Below are 10,472 nucleotides of genomic sequence, written 5' to 3'. Positions count from 1 at the left end.
GTTTTTTATTTTAGCCATTCTGACAGGTGTAAGATGGTATCTTAATTTAAAATCATTCTATCACTCTAGAATTTGGGACCAAACATAGGAAACCTCCTGTGTGCCTATATTTATCTGACTTTTCTTAAATCACCTTCAAATCTCTTTGCACTTTAAAAATGTCTTCCAATGTGATTATACAAAATCCAAGCTCACTACACTCCTCAGACTAGAAAGATGAAGTTTACCAAGAAGAATGCTCCTGTGAGAAATTTCAAATGCTCTCAATCTAATCCAGTCACTTAACTGACAGGAGCTGTTAGAGAGGTATAGCCCCACAGGACCACATTTACACATAAGATTTTAGTGTTTGGGAGTATCCATTACTGTGTCTCCAAAAGATTAAATACGAGAACACTGAAGGAACAGTTATTTAGTTTGAAAATACTGAACAAGAAGCTTTGTTGGCATTGAAGCTATCATTTAAAAATGTTCCCCTGAGATCCTGAGAGCTAAGCCAAAGGAGACACTGTTAGCATGGAAAATAATTGAGAACAACATGTCTCTGATACATAATTTCTCCCTAACGTCTACAGGAAAACAAGTAGATAAGATTATGTTGTTTAGAGAAATCAGAAAAGCTAAAGCAAACCAAGAAAAGTGTAGAAAGAGTTAAGAATCAGTGTGATTTTCTGTAGGGAAAACAAATTTAAAATGACATTAAGAAATCCCCAATATTACTGTAGTCCTGTTTTATTTAAAGAGAAAATACTGAATTTACTTACTTTTAAAAAGTCATATATAATTTTACAACTCAAAGTTAATCATTATTTACATGAAGTCATTTTCTGGGACTGCACTAAACATAAATTTTTGAAATCAAAATCTTTCTATTTAGTTACTGTTAACATATTTCTTTATAAATATACATATATATATATATAAACATATACAAAGTCTTCATCATTAGTCACATAGTATTATCCCCGTAGACCTATTATTACGCACTTAGTCTTTCAGCTATCCCAGTAATTTCCAATGTTCTACTACTAAAAAAAAACACATTAAAAATTTAAAACTACATGTAAGGTTGTACTTCCATACATTTCTATTATTAGGAGAATTGTTAATATCTAATTTCTGATTGGTCATGGAATATTTACTTTATTAAACTTTGCCCTGTTATTAAGTAGCCAGCCAGAAATATTAAACCATCTATGCCCCTCCCATAATGTTTTCATGCCATTGTTAATACCCATATATTCACAAGATTTCATTACTGTGACTGACACCTGAGGTAATCAATTTAATAATGGTAAACTTTTATTTTTGACTTGTTGTTTAAGAGGTCTTATGCTCACTTTCCATGCTGTTTGGGCCTGTGACACATCATGACAAAAATGTGATGTAGAGAAGTCCTGTTTACCTTATCTCAGTCAGGAATCAAAAAAGAACATGAGGTGACCTGTTGGAGGAGGCTGTTTGTCCATTTCCCTGCTGCCCAGACTCCCAAAATAATCACACAGAAATATGTATTAATTGCAATACTGTTTGGCCAATAGCTTAGGCATATTTCTGGATAACCCTTACATCTTAAATTAACTCATTTCTATTAATCTATGTATCACCTTGTGGCTGTGGCCTACTGGCAAGGTTCCAGTGCATATGTCTCCTGTGGGAGGCTACATGGCTTCTCAGTGGCTCCTCCCACTTTCTCCCAGCATTCAGCTTAGTTTTCCCACCTAACTTTACTCTGTTAAGCCATTGGCCAAAAGCAGCTAACCAACTCCATAAGGAAACTCATTGATGCCTGTCATCCTTTTTAAGTAGGTTGGTGTTGCCAAGAATAGATATGCCTCATTGTTATGAAAAGTCCTAAGTTCTTAAAACATTTTAAATGTCATATTCCATTAGTTTTTGAAAAACATCTATCGATCTGAAATATATCTCTGTTCCTTTAGAAAACCTAACTAACATGACTACAAGTTTGACTATTATAGATGACTGTCTATTAACCTGTTATAAATTACATTTTTAAATGAGATGCACAAACACAATACCTTAATTAAGATCAGACATATACATATAACACAATTGACCTCATATTCATATCAATAGACAAAGATCCATACCAATGCAAAGTTTCCTCTCTATAACATATACCCCTTTAAATGTAAACAAATATTTATAAATAATCATTTAGGGAATTTGGGCATAGTTCTCTCCAAACTGCTTTCTGCTTTCTGTTGGGTAAAGTAATTTTGAAGGTTTATGGAGACCTTTCAGGTGGTCTTGGCCCATCGAACCACATTAGTCAATAAGAAATCCACAGGTTTCTATCCTTTGTGGAATCAAAAACAGAACTTCTTTTCCAAAGCAACATATCCTTAGACCCAAATTTTGAAGTTAAGATATCTTTAAAATATATATGTTGGTTTAGCTTAGCATCCCATACAATAAAATGTTTCTCTGTACTTAGTTCATTCATAGTCAAAAAATTCAAAGAAAAAGCAATAATATGCATAATCTAGATTCTCTGTGTATATTCCATCTTTATATGGCTTATTTTTTAACTCCTTTAATCTATGACTATTTATACTCTGTCTTTTTAGAGACTTTACTTTTTTAAAAATCATTTATTTCTTTTTTATAACTATTTATTCTCTCTCCCAAGTCTGTGTACATTTACCCAACATTCTAACTCATTTAGATGTCTTTTCCATCTGAATCTGTCTTTATTGTGTATCTGTAAACCTTTTCTGACCAGGACCACTTCTTAAAATGCTAAGAGGGCATGGCTGTTGGAGGGAGGGAGCAGCTTGTTGGTTCCCAGATGCCCAGCTAGCTTAGACTTGAAACAATCACACAGAAACCATATTAATTTAATCACTACTTGGCCCATTAGCTCTAGCTTTTTATTGAATAACTCTTATATTAATTTAACCAATTTCTACTAACCTGTGTATCATCACATGCAATGGCTTACTGGCAAAGTTTCAGCATGTCTGTCTCTGGAGGATCCATGGTTTCTCTCTGTCTCTGCCTCCTTTCTCCCAGCATTCCACCTAGCTTTTCCTGCCTACCTAAGTTCTGCCTTGCTATAGGTCTAAAGAAGTTTCTTTATTAATTAGTGGTAATCACAACACACAGAGAGGACTCTCATATCACATGGCTAGGACCAACTCCAGGTCCTGCCTGGTCAGGACTAAGGCTGCTTTGCCTTTTGTGTCTGCCCAGTCCAACATGGCAGAGGCATGTTTGCTGCCTCTGAGAACCATGAACATTGCCCAAGCTCCAGGGACGCAACAGGTCTCTGTTACCATTAAGCAATTTGTAACATGCTGCTCACAGGCCCCATTAAAGTTCTTGGCCTCCTCCTGACAGAGCCAGAGCCATTCATGCTGGCGTTTTTAAAGAAGTAATGCAATTTTTAGTGCACCTCTCTTAAAAGAGCCATGGTGCCCCTGTTCACCACAAGTTCATCGGGGGAAAAATTGTGTCTACCAATATACTGTGCTAAACTCTATTTATTTTGTGTCTAGATTTCCTTTCCAAACCCTCGCAGGATATATGTGGATGTAGTTGGCACACATGGGCATGGCATTCTGTTGATGGAGATTTCTTCTTCATTTTCAGTCACCCAAACCTGAAAGAGTCACACAGAAATTTTATTAATTAAATCCCTGTTTTGCCAATAGCTTATGTGTCTTTCTAGCTAGCTCTTATATCTTAAATTAACCATGTATATTGATCTGTGCATCACCATGAAGTTGTGGCCTACAAGCAAGGTTCCAACATCTGTCTCCTCTGGTGGCTACATGGCATCTCACTGACTTTGCCTACTTTCTCCAAGCCTTCAATTTAGTTTTTCTGCCTGGCTTTACTCTGTTAAGCCATTGGCAAAAGTGGCTTCTTTATTCATTAACTAATAAAAGCAACACATATACAGAAAGACTTCCTACATCAGTCACCAGAAACACAACATCTCCTTCAAGGGCATCCTCACAGGAACAGAACTTCCTTGTAGCAGGCCCTACTTCTTTAAAGGTTCCTCACCACAACCCTCATAGGTCTTAGGGACTGGGGACCATGCTTTTTTAAGACAGGAGCCTCTAGAAGATGTACAAACAAACAAACAAACATAAACAGGCATTAACATTCTTTTATCCTTTGCACTTGACAGACAAAAGTACTATCTTGTTTTAAATGTTTCTCTCTGATTGTCAGCAAAGATACATTTATATATCATTTTCCAGATTATCTGTTTTCTTTTCATTTTTTATACAATTCTTTTACCAAAAGATTAAATGACTGCCTCTTTACAAACATAATCACTCACTTTTCTCTCCCTCCATCCCTTCTTTCTCTGTCTCTCTAAGACTGTGACTCTGTCTTTCTCCCTCTATCTCCCTTCACTCTCTTTGTCTGTTTCTTTGATTCATAATCTCTTTCATTTAACTTTTAGGATTTGGAGGCATACTTAGAAAGACTGCAAAATCTAATTTATAGAAAACTCCCAAGAAAGAATTTCAAATGAAAGAAAATAGTAAACCTTAGGAGGGAGTTTTATAAAGTATACCAGTTATTTCCAGTAGGCATTTTGTTAAAGAATTCTATAATTACCTTTAAGACTGAATTATTATGTATATAAAAATATAAGAGCAATGTAAGAATGTTAATTAGGAGATGTAATTAGAAGAATCAAGATCAGAATGAGAAGGGGAGATGCATTGTAGGACTGGAGTTGGGAGAACTTTCATTTTCTATTTTAAATTCTTTTCAATAACATTTTACATATGTTTATAAAATATATTGGAAAAATATAAAATTTAGTGATGAAATGAAACAGAAAAGAGGATGATGATGGATAATCTTTTCAAATAACTCATGATTTGGAATAGTTTACAAAGTAGAAGTCTCCACGTAGGTCTCAGTTTTTACCTAGTTCCAACGTCTTTATCATTTCTGGCTAAATCATATTTATAAATGATCAAAGGGACCCTCCCATCCAAATACCATAATCTCTTTAGCAATCACCAGTGTTGTTTTACATCTTATAGATTCTTAATCTGAAGTGGAAAAAAGGAAACCAGAGGCTAGAACTAAGTAGCTGATTTCTTTTTGTCAGAATTCTGTCATCACTAAGTATCCTCTTGACACATGTTTCTCCCGTTTGACATCTTCCAAATCCATTTCACCAATGCCTTGTTAGAGCTAGAGAAATCACAGGAGGGCAATTGCTTTAGACTACGCTTCTCCCTTCCCTTTTCTGGAATATTAGCTACCAGGATGATAAAAGTTCCTCATCATCCACTTCAGGGTACCACCTGCCCTTGATGGTGCCTATGAGGATGTATATGAGTGAGTTCACGGACATGGCCTAGAAATAATTCTTATATGGAAGGAAGAGAATGAGTAGTGAGACCACAAACTGGAGTTCATGTTTAGAGGATTTTCAGGAAGCTCTATATCAGAGAACATTCTAGAATAGATTGATATCCTGAGTTACAGTGTTGAAAGAGAATATAACATTCTCATCTGCCTCTCCAGGAACTTGACAGCAGGACAGCTAGACAAGCTCTCGATTTCATGTTAGAGCCTAGAAACCTAAAAGACGACAGCAGAAGGGTGACTTGTTCTGTGGAAAGGACTGCAGCGTGTCGCCCAACTGACATTTCTTTTTACAGTAAAACAAATCCCATCCTTACTGAAGTTCTCTATATGATATATACACATTGCTCAGTGAGATGACATCATTGTAGAGACAAACCAGGCTACAGCAGAGGCAAGAGGGAACTAACCGAGTGCTTTAAATTTAACTCTACACAGGAAATACACTACTGTGAAGCTAAATTACATTTAAGTCCTCCCCAAAAGCCCATTAAGAAATCTAATTAACAGAATGAGTTCCTCATGTGTAACTTGGCTTATTGATTATCTTAGTGCATTTAATTCACAGACAACAACACAAGTTGCAGAGGTGTTGCTTGTGAAAGATCAAAGTAACAATTTTTGATGACAGGTTTTCTTATGAACCCGGAAATTCAGAAAGAACTTGAACTAAAATAAAATAAAAAAACACCTGTTAATGTGCAACAGAATATCTGAGGCTATTTTTGTAGCTAATTTAGATAACCACACACAGTATGGCTCCCCATTGCTGCAGGCACAGACCCACCAGAGTGCCATCTTATGCCATTCCTCAATGTGAAACATCACATTTAGATAAGGCAGCTGTGGTGGTAATAGAGATAAACAACAAGAGAAGGAATAAAAAATGGTATTAGGGGACTAACACAAAATAATAAGAGACCATGAGCATCTTCTTAATACAAATTACAACCAGGGGACAAGGGTTGACATTAGTAGGATAAGGGTGTTAGAAATTTTTCCTAATGCGAGCTCTCTGCTAACACAAAATCCCAATCAAGCCAAATCAAAACAAGCCAAATTAAGAAATATCCAGGTTTAATGGGATTCCTGCGCTCTCAGGTGGCCCCAAGGGGGAACCAGGAGGCCTTGAATGCCACCACCAGGAGGAAGGAAAAGGGACCATGTGTTTTTCCTTTGGGAGCTCACATAAATATTCTGTGGGAGTGGTCCTGACCTCAGGGGTAGGGACCTCGCATGCTGGGATTTGGAGTCCAGACCAATACAGCTCTCAGGCCTGGGGGCTGGGGGTTATGCTCCCAACTTAACAGAGTGTTTGACTATTTGCTATAAGTGTTAGTATTGAAAGTCCATAGCATTGGAGTCAACCAGGAAACACATTTCTAGGCAGGTCTGTGGTTGGTTTCTAGACTGAGTTGAAGTGAGAAGACCCATGTCTATGATTGGTTTCTAGACTGAGTTGAAGTGAGAAGAGCCACCCTAGTGTGGACAGCACCATTTCCAGGGCTGGGGTTCTGTGCTTAATAAACAGGAATATGCAAACTGAGCAACTGGACCATCACTCTCTGCTCCTTGACTGGAGAAGAGATGTGACCAGCTGCCTCAGGCTCCTGTTGCCCTGCCAGTCATCATTATTGTTGCACCCAGAGTTTGGACCCCCAAAACCACCAAGAGACCAGATCTGACACAAAAGCTGAGTCTTTTTATTGTGAGTTCAAACTCAGGTCCTCCATCCAGTTCAGCAGTGGAACAGGAGGGACACCAAACAGCAATAGGGCAGGGATTTATCTTTGTTAGTGCCATAGGGGCTAGAAGGTTGTAAATGGAGACTGCATATTCATTTCCTGATTGCCAAGACCTGAATAATCACACAGAAACTATATTAATTACAACTCTGCTTAGCCAATGACTCAGGCATATTCCTGACTAACAGTTGTATTTTAAATTAACCCATTTCTATTATCTATGTATTGCCCCGAGGTCATGGCCTGCTGGTGGGATTTTCTGGTGTCTTTCTCCTTCTGCAGCCACATGGTGTTTCCTTGACTCCACCTACTCTCTTTCTATATCTCTGCTAGGATTTCTCACCTGGTTTTGCTCTGCTAAGCCATTGGCCAAAACAGTTTTATTCATTAACTAATGGTAATAAAACATATTCACAGCATATAGATGGGAAATCCCACATCATTGGGTCTGCAAATTGCATAGACTCAGGATTGATGCTCCTCTGCCTGAGGGTACCTGTCCCCAGCCGAATGGTTGGCTGCAGCTGTAGGGAAGTTGTTACATTTTAGTGGAGGTTACTTCATTACATCTATATCAGCAAAGTGTATCTGGAGTCTGTTTGTCTAACATCTGATTGGTCCTTTAACCTATGGGAACACTTTCTTGTTTTTCGAGAAACTAGGGCTGAGGTGGAGATCAGGGGCACATCCTACTGAATTGGGGGCCTGTATTCCACTGGACCCCCTCTGTAGTCTGTCATGACTGCAGGTTTTTCATAGCAGGGTATTCAAACCCAGTCCTTAGTTGAAGGAACTGGTATCAGAACAAAACATTTCAAGGAGATTTTTGTGCCCCAGAGGGACAGTGGTAGACAGACATGGCTCACTGGCAAATGGCAGTTTATAAAGGTAAAGGGGAAGCCCCCACATCCCATGTTAGGATGAGATGTTTAATTGCACATGTTAATTAGGGGAGCCAAAGGGGGCTTCTGATAGTTGGGCTTCAACATTTTGATAGCTGGACCTCGGTAGTCAGCCTCAGGATGAGGAAGTGGCTAAATAGGGGAATAGACCTTAGTGGCTAGTTCTAGAAGAGTAATCTAATCGTTTGTAGCAAGGAAGAGGGAATAGGGGAGGGTCAGACCTTGTCAGAGCCATGTTTACCATGCTCGAGCCTACTTGAGTCCTTCCCTAGTGACATACTTCTTCTGACAAGTAGTAAAAGCCCCATCAATCTCCCAATATCCACTGGGAACCCAAGTTGTCCAAATACACTAGCCTGTTGAGGAGATTTTCCACCCAAACCACAATAGCTTCGCAAAAAAAAAAATCTCAAAAATTTTTCAAATTATTTGCAAAATATTTCCGTGTTGACTAATGAGCCTCTGAAAGAGTAACTCTCTATTTCTGAGGCTTCACTTACTTAAAAATAGCCTCTCAAGCTGTTCTTGGGAGTTCTTAGATCAATCCAGTCACTACCGCAGAACACAAATGGCTAAGTCTATGACAAAAATTAAGATTAAATGTTGACTCCTTACATTTAGAAAATAGATGATTCAGTCAGACAGATATATACCAACTATGTCACCAACTCTAGATCCTGGTCTGGACTCAAGACAAGGCTGAAGTTTTACAGAAATAATTTACAAATTTGTCTGCCCTTACCTCATACTTTTGGCTCTAAATTTCTATGGTTCCGAACCATACTTTTAAAATTCAGCAATGGCAACGGGGTAAGCCCTAAATTCCCAGCATGGTCTCCAAACTTCCCATCTTGATAAGACAATTTTAATCTCTAAAACTCATATAAATAGAAAGGGAAACAAAAAAAAAACTCAGCAAATTTTTAAAATTTCCAAAATCCTGCCTTAGCAGAGAGCAGAAAAGTGAGAGATCAAAGCATGAGTGTGACAGCATTGGCTGCAGAGGAAGCCAGAGCCACCAGAGGAAAACACTAAAGACGTATGTGTCACCAGTGGACCTGCATCCAACTGCATGGAGGAGATAAAGCTGTGATAACGCCGTAAGAAAACTGTCTGTAAAAAGTGACATTTCCAAGAAAGATGAAGGCTAAAAAAAAAAAGGGGGGGGTGCTCTTTGAAAAGGCTGCCGTAAAGCAGAAAACAACTCAAACAGGAAATTTAAGATCTGTAACTATAAAGAAAACTGCATGTAAGTTAAAGGAAATGTTGAAAACTCACTCCTCGCTCTCCCCTAAATATCAGACAAGCACAGTTAAAACAAAAGAAGAACCAGCTTCCAGATAGAAAATCCATACTCCACTGCAGGGGTAGAGGAGGCCATCACTGAAGTAGCAACAAAACAACACGTATCTCAACCTGTACACAGAAATCTAAGGACCAGGCCATTTGAATCTATATGAAGTAAAGCAAAGAGTTCAAGTTCAAACAATGTAAGTTATAAAACGTCATCTCACCAAAACACCACCACAAAGATGCAGACTAAACCTACAATCCGAACAGTGTCAAATAAGCAGTGTGAGCTGGAGAATCGTGACTTAAACATCATAAACAGAGGGGCTGGCAGAAGACCCAGCAGCTAAGCCTACTCATTGCAACTACAGAGGATTGGAGTCTAGTTCCCCAGTGCTCACACAGCCACTAACCACTATCATTGCCCAGTTTCAGAGGAAACTGAAACCCCTTTTCTTCAGACATATATGAAGGTAAAGCATCTATTATGTGTTAAACTAAAAATAAATAATAAAATTAAAAACACAAAGGCTGGAGAAATGATTCAGTGGTTAAAGGCACTTGGCACTTTAGAATGCATATTGAGAGCCTCAAGTGCTACATACTTCTGTAACTCCAGCTCTAAGACAGGGTAGAGACAAAAGTATAATGAGTCTTTTTCTGTCCAGCCAGCCAGCTCTCAAATAATGACCTGGAAACTTCTTATTAATCACAAAATCTCAGTCAATAGCATAGGGTTGTTTCTAACTAGCTCTTATAACTTAAATTAACCCATTTATGGAAACTTCTTATTAATCACAAAATCTCAGTCAATAGCATAGGGTTGTTTCTAACTAGCTCTTATAACTTAAATTAACCCATTTATGTTAGTACCACATGGTGTTACTTCTCTTCCATCTTGCACCTCCTGATTCCTCTCCATGTCTCCTGGCATGTCCCACAAGCTCCTTTTCTTCCTTTCTCTCCCGGAAATCCTGCCTATACCTCCTGCCTAGCTATTGGCCATTCAGCTTTTTATTACACCAATCAGAGCAACACATCTTCTCACAGTGCATAAATGTCCCAAAACACAAGAGGATCAGTGAGGCTCTCTGGCTTTCAGCATAGCTGGGCAAACAAGAACCCCAGGTTCAGTGAGACACTCTGCCTCAGAGAATAGGGAAGA

Source organism: Microtus ochrogaster, unplaced genomic scaffold (assembly GCF_000317375.1).
Source record: "Microtus ochrogaster isolate Prairie Vole_2 unplaced genomic scaffold, MicOch1.0 UNK4, whole genome shotgun sequence".
NCBI classification, from domain to species: domain Eukaryota; kingdom Metazoa; phylum Chordata; class Mammalia; order Rodentia; family Cricetidae; genus Microtus; species Microtus ochrogaster.
This window is presented reverse-complemented; position numbering follows the sequence as displayed.